Source organism: Glycine soja, chromosome 10 (assembly GCF_004193775.1).
Source record: "Glycine soja cultivar W05 chromosome 10, ASM419377v2, whole genome shotgun sequence".
Lineage (NCBI taxonomy): Eukaryota > Viridiplantae > Streptophyta > Magnoliopsida > Fabales > Fabaceae > Glycine > Glycine soja.
Window position 1 is genome coordinate 6907004 of NC_041011.1, and position 16943 is coordinate 6923946.

Genomic DNA, 16943 nt, shown 5'->3' on the forward strand with positions numbered 1-16943 from the left:
CTATACATTTTTTAGGCCGTAAATTTTTTTTGGACTTTTTGGTCTTTCCAACTTTTTCTTTTCAACTCTTCCTTCTTCTTCTACTCATAATTGTTTAAAATTCAAAATTATAAACTGCAGAAGTTAAATAGCGGAGCAAAGAAGCAGAGGAACGAAGCAACTTGACTGAATGCTGTTACTGTTGAAATCGGTGAGAGAAATACCTTTTTTTTCTTTCTTCTGTTTTTTTTCCGGCGTTCGTGGTTATGTTGTTTTGAAAATAAATACCTATTTCGGTTTCATCTATTTTTGGCTGATGAATTTGGGGATGGAGGTGTATTTGTTTCCCTTGGTGTTTGTCTTTTCATCTTCTTCTTCTTCTTCTTCTACTCATAATTGTTTAAAATTCAAAATTTAGAACTGCAGAAGTTAAATAGCAGAGCAAAGAAGTAGAGGAACAAAGCAAAGATCTTTGACTTGACCGAATGTTGTTGTGATTGAAATCGGTGTGAGAAATACATTTTTTTCTTTCTTCTGTTTTTTTCGGCGTTCGTGGTTATGTTGTTTTGAAAACAAATACCTATTTCAGTTTCATCTATTTTTGGCTGACGAATTTGGGGATTGAGGTGTTTTTGTTTCACTTGGTGTTTGCGTTGACTTCAAGGAACGTGAAAATTTTACAGCGGGAAAAGTCGTCGTTTAAGGTATATGGGCTTTGAATGTCATGAAAATAACTTTGCATATGTGAAGATATGTTTGTAGTTAATGGAATAATACTTGTGCTTATTGCTAATACATAACACTTAGTCATGATACCGACCTAAGCTGAAAACATTACATGTATCCTGTGGGACTCATGTCAGTTTCAAACATGAAATTTATTTTTACCTAAATTTAGTCTTGCTTTTGCTTATTTTAATTGTTGAAATTTGTTTTGCTTATCAGGTGTTTGAAAAAATGTTTCTAATAGAATCAAGGTCTTTTTTGGTTTAATTTTTTTTTGTTTCAGTTATTGTATATTGTTCCTTTTTTGGTATAAGGCTTGACTAGGTTGCATTTCTGTGCTTCGTTTGAACAAAACCTTATTAAGCTTGAAGGACCCGAAAAGTTTCTTCACAATAGTTTCTTTCAGATTTCACACTGGTTTGTTTCAAACATGAAATTTATTTTTACCTAAAATTAGTCTTGCTTTTGCTTATTTTAATTGTTGAAATTTGTTTTGCTTATGAGGTGTTCGACAAAATATTTCTAATAGAATCAAGGTCTTTTTTGGTTCAATTTTTTTGTTTCAGTTTTTGTATATTGTTCCTTTTTTGGGCTTGACTGGGTTGCATTTCTGTGTTTCGTTTGAAAAGGATCTTATTAAGCTTGAAGGACTCGAGAAGCTTCTTCACAATAGTTTCTTTCAGACTTCACACCGGTTTGTTTCAAACATGAAATTTATTTTTGCCTAAAAAAGTCAATGGTTCGTATATATGTACCTTTTCTTTGCTTGCTTATGATTTTGGGTGTTTATACACCAGTTTGATTACAATATTCTTATTCTTTTTCTATTTCATCCTTTTGATTTATATTCTTATTCTTTTTCATTGTTTATAAGATTAAGAACCTGCATTTTAGAATTAAGATTGAACATATGTGAAAATAAACTAAACCAAGTGAACTAATATACTTTTATTGTCCAAGATAATGGATAAAGAAAATAATTCCAGGAACAATGATGCAGCTCAAGCAAACTGAAAATGAAGATTATATTATGTGACAAAGGTGTTTGTAAACCTTCAACTAGAGAAAAAAGTAAAAAGTTATGTGCTGACACATATTCTAGAAGAAGGACACCACTAGGTGATACAACACTAAACATAATCAGCCAACAGTCTAAGATTAATAATCATATTAATCAAGTGTGCACTCAACCAAGTCACACTTATTATTTTCAAAGTCATCGATGCACAACTGTGATGCACTTGGCAGGGGTCAATTTAATGTCAAAGTTTGATGCTTCCAATGTGAATAACTCCACTACTGATTACATTGAGAAAACCTGCAATTTGGTGGAAGATTTGTCAAATTTGAACTATTCAACATCAGCACTGCGATCTTCTCAAGGAACAACAAATACCAATTTTTTAGATGAAAGCACTGATCTTGATACAGATAACAATGTAGAATATACCAAATCTTCTCCTCAGTTGGAATAGATACAAGGTATAAGATTGAAAATAATTAAGAGCTTTGGCATGCTTTTTATCACCTGATTAGTTTATCCATGTTACAAACAATTTTTTTCAACGTAATGCAGACTTAATTTTTGAAAAGAATTTTGATTTTGAGGAAGATGACCTATTTACCAATCCCACACTAGTTTTTGTTGATGACCTACTAAAAGGTATTGTATATTGTATATTGGTTATCAATTTAACTCAGTCTCAATATCTAATATGAATTTTATTCATTGTTGGATATTTTGATATCGGGGATCCAATAATCCAATGTACATGTTGCCAAGCTTATATGTGGTTTCAAGAAAGAACACAAAAACACAAACACACTACAATCCCCAAATTTTATCTTTGTTGTGGTGATGAAAAAGTTCAACTCCCTCTTTTGAAAGATCCACCTCCTTTGCTCCAGCATCTTATATTTGATAACAATGCTAATGATAGCAGAAATTATCAACAACATATTAGGATTTATAATATGATGTTTGCATTTACATCACCAGGGGCTAAGCTTGATAGATCTATTAGCAAATGGTGCAGGACCACCAACCATATGGATACAAGGTCAATCATGTCACCGAATATGGAGTTTGTTACCTCTTTCTGGCCATGCGCCTAAGTTTGTACAACTTTACATTTATGATATAGAAAATGAGATACATAATCGGATTCAATCAATCGAGTATGTATAAACCTTCTGATAACAATAATTAAAATTTTAATGTAGTTTATTCTATTATCTTAGTGTTAGATACTATACTAGCAATGCCTTAATGGTACTTTAATTAATGTAGGAACCAAAAGAACATCGATGCTAAAATTGTGTCTAAGTTATCAGCCATGCTAGATGAATACAATGTACATGGAAAGTTCTTTAGAATGGCGAAGGAAAGTCTAAAAAGTGAACATGTTCATGATCTAAAACTGAAGCTAATTTCTAACAGAAATAAAGATGGTAGAATATATAACATACCATCTGTATCTAAAGTTGCTACCCTAATTGTTGGGGATGTTGATACAGGTTCCAAGAGAAATATTATTATGGAGATGCATAGTGGAAAACTTCAACGAATTGATGAATTGCATACTTGCTATTTAAGTTTTCAATACCCTCTTTTGTTTCCTTACGATGAAGATGGTTACAGACACGATGTTCTTCACCGATCAACACATACTTCTAAAAAAAGGATTCAACTTACAATCAAGGAGTGGCTATGTTTTAGAATCCAAACTAGAGCAAATGAGGCACAAACTCTACTTCGGTCTAGGAGACTTTTTCAACGGTTCCTGGTAGATGGTTATGCAATACTATAGGCAAAGAGACTTAATTTCTTTAGAAGGAATCAAGCAAAACTAAGAGTTGACAAATATTGTAACTTGATTGAATCACAACAAGGTGTCCAAACTTAAGGTTCAAGCAGAGGAAAAAGAGTGATTTTACCTTCATCATCCATAGGAGGTTGACACTACATGGATCAACTTTATTTTGATGGAATGACTATATGTAGCCATCTTGGATTTCCAGATTTGTTTGTTACTTTTACATGTAATCCTTGTTGGCCAGAAATTGAAAGGTTCTTGAAGTCTATGGATTTGAAAGCACCTAACCGGCCTGATATAGTGTCAAGAGTATTCAAAATCAAATTTGAAGAACTTTTGGTAGACTTGACAAAGAAACATATTTTGGAAAAAGTGGTTGCATGTATGTCACATTTTCTCTTTCAATACAAATTAAAAATTATTCATTGACCTTTTAGACAATAGAATTATAAGTTACTGAAATATGTTTAATTTTGCTTTCTTTACAGATATGTACATAATTGAATTCCAAAAGCGAGGGTTACCACATGCTCACTTGCTTATCTTCCTACATCCATAGAGCAAATACCCAACTGCTAAAGATATAGACCGAATCATTTTAGCTGAAATTCCAAGTGAACAAGATGAACCTAAGTTATACAATTTAGTGAAAGCTCACATGATTCATGGTCCCTGTGGTTCATCCAACAAATCATCACCATGCATGAAAGGTGGAAAGTGTTCTAGGTATTATCCTAAGAAGTTCCAAAATTCAACCATTGTTGATCAAGATGGTTATCCGATTTACAGGCGAAGAGACAATGGTCATACTATTTTGAAAAATAGTGTAATAGTTGACAATCGTATTGTTGTCCCTTACAATCCCATGTTATTATTAAAGTTTCAAGCACATATTAACATGGAATGGTGTAACCAGAGTACATCAATTAAGTACTTATTCAAGTACATCAACAAGGGTTATGATAGGATTACAGCAGCCATCGTTCCAACTGAGCACTAAGTATCATGTTCTGGTAGGGTAGTTGATGAAATTCAGCAATACCTGGATTGTAGATATATATCACCAACAGAAGCTTGCTGGAGAATTTTTTTCTTTTCCTATTCATAGCAGGAAACCAGTTGTTGAAAGGTTATTCTTTCACTTATCTGGAAAACAAGCAGTCTATTTTAAAGATAACGAAATGATTGATGATGTTCTTTTAAACCCAAGTGTTATCGAATCGATATTCACCTCCTGGATGGATGCAAATAGAAAATATCCAGAGGCAAAGAATCCAACCTATACTCAGTTTGTGTTCAATTTTGTCTATGTCAAAGCTAGAAGAACTTGGAAACCATGCAAGTCAGGTTATACAATTGGAAGGTTGATGTGGGTTCCTCCAAGCACAGGTGAGTTATATTTTCTTAGATTAATGTTAACTGTTGCAAAAGGACCATGTAGTTATGAAGAAATTAAGATTGTGGGAAACATTAAATATCCAACTTTCAAGGAAGTATGTTTTGCTATGGGTTTCATTGGAGATAATAAGGAATACATTGAGGCAATTAGAGAAGCTTATTATTGGGGTTCACTTTTTGAGGAAACTGTTTGTGACTATGCTGCTGTCAAATAACATTAATAAACCCGAAGATGTCTGGATAAAAGGCTGACATTGGCTTTCAGATGGGATTTTGTTTCAGCAAAGAAGAATGTCAAATATTCAAGGTAAATACTGAATCAAGTATTGACAAATACGAGTCATGTTTTACTATTTGTATTTGATTACTTATTATAATGTGTTATATGTATATATTTGTAGTTTGTTGATCAAGAGTTATAGAATTTAACTTTGATTGAGATTGAGAAATTACTGGAAAAAATAGAAAAAGCATAAAAAACTTTCCATCGATACCTTATCCACAACATTATGTCACAACACATTTGGGAAATAGGCCGATTTATGAAGAGCTAGATTATGATGTTAATGAATTGAAATCTAAATTTGATAATTACTTTAAATCTCTTATAGGTAAAAGAAAACTTTTAAATGTACAAATAAAGGATGTATTGATTAAATTTTTCATTTCAAGTACTGTTTTTTCTTCTCTAATATTATATATTTTATTTAACTACTTCTATAGATGAGCAAAGAAATATATTTGATAGAATTATGACAGTTGTGGATAGGCAGGAATGTAGGATATATTTTTTATACGACTACGGTGGTACAGGAAAAACCTTCATGTGGAAAACATTAACTTCGACATTAAGAAGTCAGCGACAGATTGTGTTTTAACAGTGGCTTCAAGTGGAATAGCATCATTATGGTTACCTAGAGGGTGAACTGCACACTCTAAATTCAAGGTTCTCGTTCCTACTTTTGATAACTCAATTTGCAATATTCACCAAGGTAGTGAATTAGCTGAGCTTTTGAAAGTGACAAAGTTGATTATATGGGATGAAGCACCTATGGCCCATAAATTTTGCTTTGAAGCACTGGATAAAAGCCTGAGAGACATCATGGGACTTGGTAATGAATCATCTACAATATTTGGAGGAAAGGTCATTGCTTTTGGTAGAGATTTTCATCAAATATTACCGGTCATTCCAAGAGGAAGCCGATCTTATATTATTCATTCAACGATTAATGCATCATATATATGGGATCATTATGAGATGTTGATTTTAAAAAAAAACATGTGTTTACAGTCTAGTATGGACAACTTATATGCAAGTGAACTCAATAGATTTTTCCCAGTGGATACTTGATATTGGAGATGGAATATTTTTTGAACCAAATGATGGTTATGCTATAATAGAGATCCCGCAAGAGCTTCTCATCTTAGATTTTAATGACCTTATACATGGCATTGTCAGTAGCACCTACCCAAATCTAATGGACCAATACAATAAAGAGGAGTATTTGCAATGTAAAGCTATTTTGGCTTCTACAACTGTTATTGTTGATGAGATAAATGATTATGTTCTATCATTAGTGTTAGGTACTAACTTATTTATTATAGTTTATGCATAATTGAATTAGAAATAAATGCTGCAAACATAAAACATCCTACATTAGTCTGTCCATTTTTCTAATAAATGTAGGAGGTGAAAAAGAATATTTAAGTTTAGATATGGTAGATAAATCAGATGCAGCTGTTAGCCAAGCATGGGAAGCACTTACTCCTGAATTTCTAAACTCTCTTAGGACATCTGGACTTCCTAATGATAAAATTAAACTTAAAGTAGGAAGTCCAATCATGGTTTTAAGAAATATAGATCAATTTGAAGGTTTGTGTAATGACACAAGACTAATTGGGACAAGATTAGCAAACCATGTCTTCCAAGCAAAAATCATTGATGGAAACAAAAATGGAAATATGATATATATTCCAAGAATGTGTATGTCTCTATCACAGTCACCATGTCCTTTTAAATTGATTAGGAGACAATTTCCTATCATGCTATCATATGCCATGACAATAAACAAATCCCAGGATCAATCACTAGAATGTGTTGGAATTTACTTAGTTCAAACTAATATTGAGGTGTACATTCTACTTTGAATTAAGTCTTACTTCAATTCTCAAGTTCTACTTTTAGGAATGTGATGGATGATTTTGGAGATGTTTTGTCCAATTCATCAGTTTGACATTCTTCTAGAAATGTAAGTTGTTCTAAACATCTACTGCAACTTCCAGTTCTATTTCATTTAATTAAGTTTAATTTTAGTTCTCATCTTGAACTACCACTAAAAGATTACTCATAAGATTTTATGAATCTGATCAATACAATAATTTACTCAATTAGGTAACTGAATTTGCAGGTTAGGAAATCAAAACACGAGACTAACAATGATTAATTTTTTGGGTTACATTTTCATAATAGAACAACTATTAAGGTTCAATCTTTTATTTTGTTGTATATCTTTTCACTCATTGTTCCTAATTATTATTTTAAAAAATGAATGGCTTCAACCTCAAGAAGGTGGAGAATGTGATTAGTTTCCCAAACCTCAGTCACCTGATGCAACCAACTAAGAAGAGATCTTATTTGAAGCAACCTTGACCAAGTACAAAGCAATAGGAAGCCAATTCATATGGTTAAATTTTTTTGTCTTTCACTTATTTTATTTCCACTTTTAATTTGGAATACAATTATTTCAATTCTTTGCATACCCAAAATTTTTGGTGGTTATTATATTTCATTTTTGCCAGAACTTACCCTTCCATGTTGTGAATTTCTTAATGCAAGCTAAATTTGATTCAATCATGCTTGAGTTCTTGGGTGGAGTTATTACTGAATGCAAAGGTCTGATCCATCAACTTCATAATAACACAATGAAGATTGGAAAATGTTGAAAGCGTTACTGCAAATATAACAAACTACAGGAGGTGATTGGAGTGACAAAAGTTAACTAAGAGTTATTGAGTTTGGGTTTAATGTTCTATTTTACAACAATAGTTTCACTTATTATTACATTTTGTGTTTATTATCATTGTATCTCTTTTGGTTTGCCACTTATTATCGTTGTATCGCGAACTTCCTTAGTATATTATATATTCTTTCCAAATAAAAAATATGAGTCTACATCTAATTGAATTGAGTTAAAGACACTACACATATTATTATCAATTAAGTCAATTAAATTCTTAAAAGTACTACACAAATGATAATAAAAAATGTGTACATGTATAAATATAAAGGATGCTCGTGTGGATGCACGGGTAGAATACTAGTTATTATGTATATCATGAGACTAGGCTAATGAGAGGGTTCAGTGGTTGTTATTTTTCCCCCCTGTAGGAATCAAACATGATACTAAAATGTTTATGACACTCATACATATTATTTAACCAATTAAATTAGATCTCTTTTGTGATTCAGTGGTTGTTATAATTTCTCTTTCATGAACCATCACGTGAAGGCCAGAACTAAATGTGGTAGTAAGCCTCGAAGAGAAATGAGGGTTAATCCCACAAGACAACGATGACACCAACTCGATGTGGAACTTCCTCAGCAACAAAACCACCACACTTTTCATCTCCTTTAGATCCATTTCCTTCCCCACACACACCCTCAACCCGACTTGAAAAATTGGGTACTCGAATGGATTCATAGGTTGAAATACCCCATCCTTTAGCCACCTTTGTGGCTGAAACTCCATAGAATCACAACCTCATATCTCCTCCAACCTCCCCATTGCGTAGGGGTGGTAAGTAACCTTAGTTCCACTCTCAACTTTGTCTCCATTGGGTAACTCATTGTCCTCCAAACAAAACTTTGAATCAAACTGAATTGGTGGAAAAAGCCTCATGCTTTTGTGTGCCACAACTTGCAAATAGTGCAATTGCTTAAGCTCTTGGAAGCTTGTGAGATCCTTGTTGTGTCCAATTACACGATCTGCTTCATCATGATGTTAGAATTAATGTCTCATGTAGCAAGCATGTGACTTATGTAGAGACTAATAAATAAATAATTAATAATTAAAGACTAAATTATAATTGGGTTAAATATGAGAAATTTCTAGAGGTAACTATTACTTGATGGGGGTAGTGGTTATAAAAGGGGTCAATACCCACTAACGTAAAACAAGGTCCCCTTCCTAACAAAAAAATGTTCTCTCTAACCCCTAGCCATCACAATCATAGAGAGATAGAAAGAACAGTCAAGGAAATGAAATCTTGTTTCTCTCTTCTTCCAAGGAATCAAAGTGTACCGGAGAGTAGCCTCACTATGGAGAAAGATACGCACTGTTTAACTATTATTTATGAGAATCATAGGTTTTAAGATCTTATTGGTTTCTTATAATTGTTAATCTAGGGAACCCTTAAGATTTATATGTTGTATCAGAGCATGAGTTATGAAATTTATGATTCTCCAATAATGATTTATTTTCTCCCAATTATGCATAAACCACAATTATGAAATTTAAGGATTTTATTTTTCCGCTGCAAATATGGTTTTTTGTAAATAAAAAAAGGGAGATTGTTGATTTTTTTTCCCGAGAAAGTATAATATTGGGGAAAGAAATCAATTTTATATTGCTAGCTTTCATGATTTTGATTACTGCACAAATTCTAATTTTCTTATGAATGAAAGTTGTCTCCTTGCCATGTACGATTCTTCCTTTTTTTGGGGAATGAATGGAATGAAAATCAAAATTCCTCTCTCTGCCGGCATGTACGTTTTTTATTTTAATTGAAAGGAATTCTTTGGAATTGTTATTCCAACCCACTTTTTGCCATTCTCAATCCCATGTACTCATTTTTTTCAATATTATTATTAAACGTGATTAAAGGATTGAAAGTTTATGCCTTGTAAATAAATTAACGTGAATGCTTTAAAATTGTTGGTAGCAATAAATATGTATATGATATATATTTGCTTGAACGTGATTGGATTTTTATTATTTTATTGGTTATAATGTGAATGTATTGTATTTATTTGGCCTAGAATGAAATTAATAAAATGACTATGAATTATGAATAGCAATAAGTATGTGCAAGACATATATTTGGTTGGAATTAAGTGTATAATGGATTTGTTAGTCACCAAAGTGGTCAAATCTATAAGGTTACTTAATTCCAAATTAATGGTTATTTCAATTACTCATAGAATAATGAATGCTAAATTATATGATTATTGGTTTATAGATAATTGAAATTTATTGTTATAAGGCATTTATGGATCGCCCAAAGGTTGATTATTTGTTTTTATAATTTATGAATATAATTGTAAGTGATTTGTGTGTATCATTAGTTTTATTTATATACCCAAAGGAAATAAGTACTACTAATTGGTGCATATTTAATTTCCAAATAGTGTTAAGAATTTTATTAGCATCATCATGTTTGTATGTTGTGTGTTGGTGTATCACCCAAAGGAGAACATCAATATACATTGATTGTTATTTGAATGAATGTATGACATGTGTTTTATGTCTCAAAATGCTTATATGAATTTTATTATGTAGTACCTGTTCTCAATTCATTGAATTCTCATGTATCATCTGTGCCAATTTTTAATGGCTTAACGTCTTTGACTGGAATGAGCAAGTCCAATTTCATCTTGGTGTTTTGGATCTTGATCTTGCTATATTGGAAGAGAAACTTGCTACTATTACTAATGCTAGTAGCAATGAAGAGAAAATACATTATAAATCTTGGAAAAGATCTAACAGACTCAGTCTAATGTTCATGAGAATGACTATTGTAGATAGTATAAAGACAACTCTCCCTAAGACCGATAGTGCTAAAGAGTTTATGGGGTTAGTAGGAGAGCACTCTCAAACAACTGATAAGTCTTTTGCTGGGACATTAATGAGTACATTGACCACCATGAAGTTTGATGATTCGCGTACTATGCATGAACATGTCATTAAGATCACAAATATTGCAGCAAGACTTAAGACCTTGAGAATGGCTGTGAATGAGAACTTCCTTGTTCAATTTATTCTGAACTCATTATCGTCTGAGTATGGCCTGTTCCAAATGAGCTATAATACCATGAAAGATAAATGGAATGTGCATGAATTGCACAGTATGTTAGTTTAGGAAGAAACGAGGCTTAAGAATCACGGAAGTCACTCAATCCATTATGTAAGCCACCAAGGGAATCAAGGAGCTAGAAAGAAATTTGTGAAGAAGCATGATAAAGGAAAATAGCCATTAAAGATCAATGAAAACCTATGCAAATCCAGAAGAAGGCATCAAAGAGCAATAATTGTCATTTTTATGGGAAATCTGGACACTTCTAGAAGGATTGCCCTAGGCATAAGTCTTGGTTCGAAAAGAAAAGTGAGCTTAATGCTCTTGTATGTTTTGAATCAAACTTAATTGAAGTTCCCCATAATACATGGTGAATTAAGTCTGGATGTACGACTCATGTCTCTAATACTATGTAGGGATTCCTTACAATCCAAACCATAAGTCCAAATGAGAAGTTCGTCTTTATAGGGAATAAAGTGAAAACTCTAGTGGAAGTAGTCGAGACTTATCGTTTAAAACTTGACACTATACATCATTTAGATTTACTAGAAACTCTTTATGTACCTAGTTTATCTAGCAATTTAGTTTCATTATCTAAACTTGATGTTACTGGATACTCTTTTAATTTTAGTAATGGATGCTTCAGTTTATTTAAGCATAATCATCTCATTGGTATTGATGTTCTTTGTAATGGTTTATATAAATTGAAATTAGATGATTTGTATACCGAAACTGTTTTAACTCTGCATCATAGTGTTGGCACTAAACGTAGTTTAGTGAGAACAATATACTTTCTTGTGGCATAAAGGTTTAGGTCACATTTCTAAAGAAAGAATTGAAAGATTAATAAAGAATGAAATTCTTCCTGATCTAGATTTTACGGATTTAAATATTTGTGTGGATTGTATTAAGGGAAAACAAACAAAACATACAAAGAAAGGAGCTACAAGAAGCCCTCAGCTTCTGGAAATTGTGCATATTGATATTTGTGGGTCTTTTGATGTTAATTCTTTCAGAAAGAAAAAATACCTTATCACCTTTATTGATGACTATTCATGTTACGATTATGTCTACTTACTGCAAGAGAAATCTTAGGCAGTGGATGTCTTAGAAATTTACTTGAATGAAGCAAAAAGACAATTAGATAGAAAAGTGAAAGTTGTTAGATTTGATAGAGGCAGTGAGTATTATGGAATATACAATGAAATTGGGAAACACCTAGATCCATTTGCTAAACTCCTTCAGAAACGTGGCATTTGTGCGCAATACACAATGTCTGGTACACCACAATAAAATGGTGTATCAGAAAAGCGTAATAGAACTTTAATGGATATGATTAGGAGTATGTTAAGCAATTCAACTTTACCCATATCTTTGTGGATGTATGCCTTGAAAATTGTCATGTATTTGTTGAATATGGTTCCTAGTAAGGTATTTCCAAAGACACCTTTTGAACTGTGGGTGAATAGGACACCTAATATAAGACACCTGCATGTTTAGGGTTGTCAGGCAGAAATAAGGATTTATAATCCGCAAGAAAGAAAATTGGATGCAAGAATAATCAGTGGATATTTCATTGGTTATCTAGAAAAGTCAAAGCGGTATATGTTTTATTGTCCTAATCATAGCATGAGAATTGTCGAAACTGGAAATGCAAGGTTCATTGAAAATAGTGAAATTAGTGGGGGGTATAGTTCCACGAGATGTGGCAATTAAAGAAGTTAGAGTGCAAGTTCCTTTAGCTTGCCTCTAGCATTAAAGTGATTGTTCCTTTAGTTGTTGTTCCAAACAATAATGAAGAACAACAACATAATAATGAGCCCAGGATACACAATGAACCTTGTGGAAGAACCACAAGAAGTAGCATTAAGGAGGTCACAAAGAGAAAAGAGACCAGCTATTTCGAATGACTATGTGGTATACCTACAAGCTATAAGTTGTGATAATTCTGAGAAGTGGTTAAATGTCATGAAAGAAGAGATAAATTTCATGGAACATAATGGTGTTTGGGACCTTGTAGAATTTCCAAAGGGTTGTAAGAGAGTTGGTTGTAAGTGGGTCTTCAAGATTAAGCGTGACTCTCATGGCAATCTTGAACATTGCAAGGCTAGACTTGTTGCTAAGGGATTTACTCAGAAAGATGGCATTGATTATAAAGAGACATTTTCATCGGTCTCACGAAAGGATTCTTTCAGGATTATCATGGGATTAATAGCCCATTATGACTTGGAGCTACATCAGATGAATGTGAAAACTGTCTTTCTTAATGAAGATTTAGAGGAGAATGTTTATATGAACCAACCAATGGGGTTCTTAGTTAAAGGAAAGGAACACATGGTATGCAAATTAAAGAAATCAATATAAGGTTTTAAGCAAGCTTCTCGTCAATGGTATTGGAAGTTTAATAATACCATTGTTTCCTTTGGATTTAAGGAAAATACTATTGGTCGGTGTATATATCTAAAGGTTACTGGGAGTAAGGTTATTTTTCTAATTCTGTATGTTGATGATATCTTGCTTGCAACTAATGATCTTGGTCTTCTTCATGAGACTAAGAAATTCCTCTCTAGCAACTTTGAAATGAAAGATATGGGTGAGGCAAGCTATGTGATAGGCATAAAAATATTCTAAAATAGATCACAAGGATTGTTAGGCTTGTCTCAGAAAACATATATAAATAAAGTACTAAAGAGATTCAAGATGGGAAAATGCTCAGCATCACCTATTCCAATTCATAAAGGAGACAAATTTAGTCTCGCACAATATCATAGAAATGATCTGAAACGAAAACAAATGGAAGCAATTTCATATGCATCATTTGTTGGGAGTATTATGTATGCTTAGTAATCCGGGAATGTTTGGAAGATATCAAAGTAATCCAGGAATGGAACATTGGAAAACTGCAAAGAAAGTTCTGAGATACTTATAGGAAACGAAAGATCACATGCTTACATATAGGAGGTCTGATCATCTTAAGGTGATTGGGTATTCAGACTCAAACTTTGTTGGATGTGCGGATATGAGAAAATCCACTCTTAGCCATGTATTTCTTTTAGGCGAAGGAGTAGTATCGTGGAAGAGTGCAAAACAATCAGTTGTTGCAACATCTACCATGGAATCTGAAGTTGTAGCATGTTTTGAGGCTACAATTCAAGCTAATTGACTGCGGAACTTTATTTCAAGGCTTGAAATTGTTGACAGTATTGCTAGGCCACTAAAAATATATTTTGATAACTCCACAACAATATTTTTCTCTAAGAACGACAAGTACTCTAAGGGTGCTAAGCATATGGAATTGAAGTACTTTGTCGTGAAGGAAGAAGTTCAGAAACAAAGAGTGTCAATAGAACATATTAGCACAAACCTTATGATAGTTGACCCTTTGACAAAGGGATTATCGCCCAAGACATTTATAGAACATGTTGAAAATATGGGCATTATTGTTATTAATGATCATTAAATGTAATTTACCTAATGTATTTTACTGACACTCTAAGCTCATTTATGATATGTTTTTTATTACTTGTTCTCTATGTTTGCATGCACATTTGTATTAGAGTAATGTTAACAGGCTTTGTCTTGAATAAAGACATTATGTTGGACCAATTATGTATTCCTAACTAATGGTCATATTAAGGAGAAGACTAATTTGTAGTACATGGAAGGGACTATGTCGATTGAGTGATATACAATCACCATGACTCGAATTGGTTCCCATTCTTAATCATGAAATTATGATGTATCCAATGTATAGAACAATTTAGTCATTTTAATGCACATTATGTTAGTTTAATCTATTTATTTATTTAGTCCATAATGTTTAGTAATGTCACATGAGCCAAGTGAGAGAATGTTAGAATTAATGTCTCATGTGATAGGCATGTGACTTATGTAGGGACTAATAAATAAATAATTAATATTTAAGGACTAAATTGTAATTGGGTTAAATAGGAGAAATTTCTAGAGGTAATTGCTACTTGATGGGGGTAGTGGTTATAAAAGGAGTTAATTCTCACTAACGCAAAACAAGGTCCCCTTCTTAACAGAAAAATGTTCTCTCTAACCCCTAGCATCACAATCATAGAGAGATAGAAAAAGCAGTTAAGGAAGCAAAATCTTGTTTCTTTCCTCTTCCAAGGAATCAAAATGTACCGGAGAGAAGCCTCACTATGGAGAAAGGTACACACTATTTATCTATTATTTGTGAGAATCATAGGTTTCAAAATCTTATTGATTTCCTATAATCTTTAATCTAGGTAACCCTTAAGATTTACACATGAATCTTCGATTCAACTTCAGGTGCTTCCCTATAATATAAAAAAAAGCTCGTGAGAGCCGAAGCCACGGTGTCACGACCCGCCAATAAAAAACTCACAACAACGTCTCATAAATATGTGTCATCATCGTGAATCGTGTTCATGAACCTTGACAACAAGTCTTTGTTTTTGGAGAAACCCTTTTTGCATCTTTGCTGTATAACTTCTCTAACCAACACGTTAATCACTCTGACTGCTTTCTTGAGCTGTTTCCTGCTTCCGAGGTTTAACAACCTCTTCAGTTTCCAGACAAAGGGCGATCCTGTTGTCGCCCTTTCTGCGAAAAGCTTCAATGTCAGGTCGAAGTTTTTTACAAACACGGGCGTGAACCCCGATTGTCTTGTTAGACAGTCAGGGTCCAACCCGAAGGAGAATCTGTAGATGTTGTCAAAAGAGAATCTCTGAAACACGTCTTGCAGGTCCAACATGACGCCGAGGGCGTTGTTTTTCTGTAGAAGCGGGTGAGCATGTTCTTGATTTTACTGTTGATGATTTTGACGGCGAGGGAGGTTACCAAGGAGTGGTTGTTGAGGTGCAGGCTCGCCATCTTCTTCTGGAATCGCCATGTGTCGACATGGACGTTGAAGATTCCTTTGCCAAGAAAATCTCTGAGGATGGTTGAAAAGTTTTTCTCCTTGGGGAAGTTCTTGAAATTAGTCTTGAGCATGTATTCCATGTTCTCCGCGTTGGCATTGATCGTGTTCCGCAACACGTGGATGTGGATGGTTTTGTTCGACGAGTTTCAAAGGAGGTAAGTGTACCAGTTGCAGAGGTTGTTAAAGGTTTTAGACCAACTTGCATGAAGTGAGGTATGTCTAACATGTTTCACAACTTCAAAAAAAGCTCTTTTGATGAAACAAAAGCACGATTGTGATGATGAGGAAGATGAAGAAGAGTGAGAAGAGTATATAAGGAAAACAAAGGTGGTTGATGAAGAAATGCAATAACGGAGAAGAGGTAGGTGGTGGTTTTTTGAGTTCCATTATTGATGGAGGATTAAAGGTGAAGAGGCCGAGGGTAGTGAAAATTATGGATATGTGATTAAGAATATGGAAAGAAAGAAAGAAAAGAAAGAAAGAATGAGATATGCAATGAGAGGGGACAAGTTTAGTCACAAGTGGGATTGACCTTGGTTGCAATTGTTATTTTATTATGGATTGAGAATTTGGGATGACTTTTGATTGACACACAAGATGCACATCAGGTTTCTTATTTTTTCTTCTCATAAACAAAACTTTATTAGGAAAGTTTTAACTCTGAGAGGGATAAAAAAAGATAAGTTTATATATTTGGTATACCAAACATAAAAGAGTATTATATTTTAGTAACTTAATAGTAAGGATATAATAGTATTTTTATTTATTTAACGAAAGTGTCTTTATTGGAGATAATTGCATTTTTTGAATTAGATAGGATTATTATTGTAAGTAAAGTTTTTCACCGAAGATTTAAAACATTTGTGTATTTAAAATTGATCCAAGGTTTTTTTTAGTTAAATTAAAATAATTTTGTGTTAGTTGATCTATGTGTTAGGTGATATATAGAATGAAATACTAATAAAAAAAATAAGAGTGTAAGTAATAAATTTTAATTATACTAACTTAAATAGTAATTAAAATTATTTCTAGTAAAAATA

The 16943-nt window shown here is 32.9% G+C and overlaps 2 pseudogenes; one reads left to right on the forward strand and one right to left on the reverse strand.

The window, feature by feature from the left end:
• The first annotated feature begins 2433 nt into the window (after positions 1–2433).
• On the forward strand, positions 2434–7067 carry LOC114371281 (annotated as a pseudogene).
• A 1286-nt stretch (positions 7068–8353) lies between these two features.
• On the reverse strand, positions 8354–16290 carry LOC114371282 (annotated as a pseudogene).
• Positions 16291–16943: the final 653 nt, after the last annotated feature.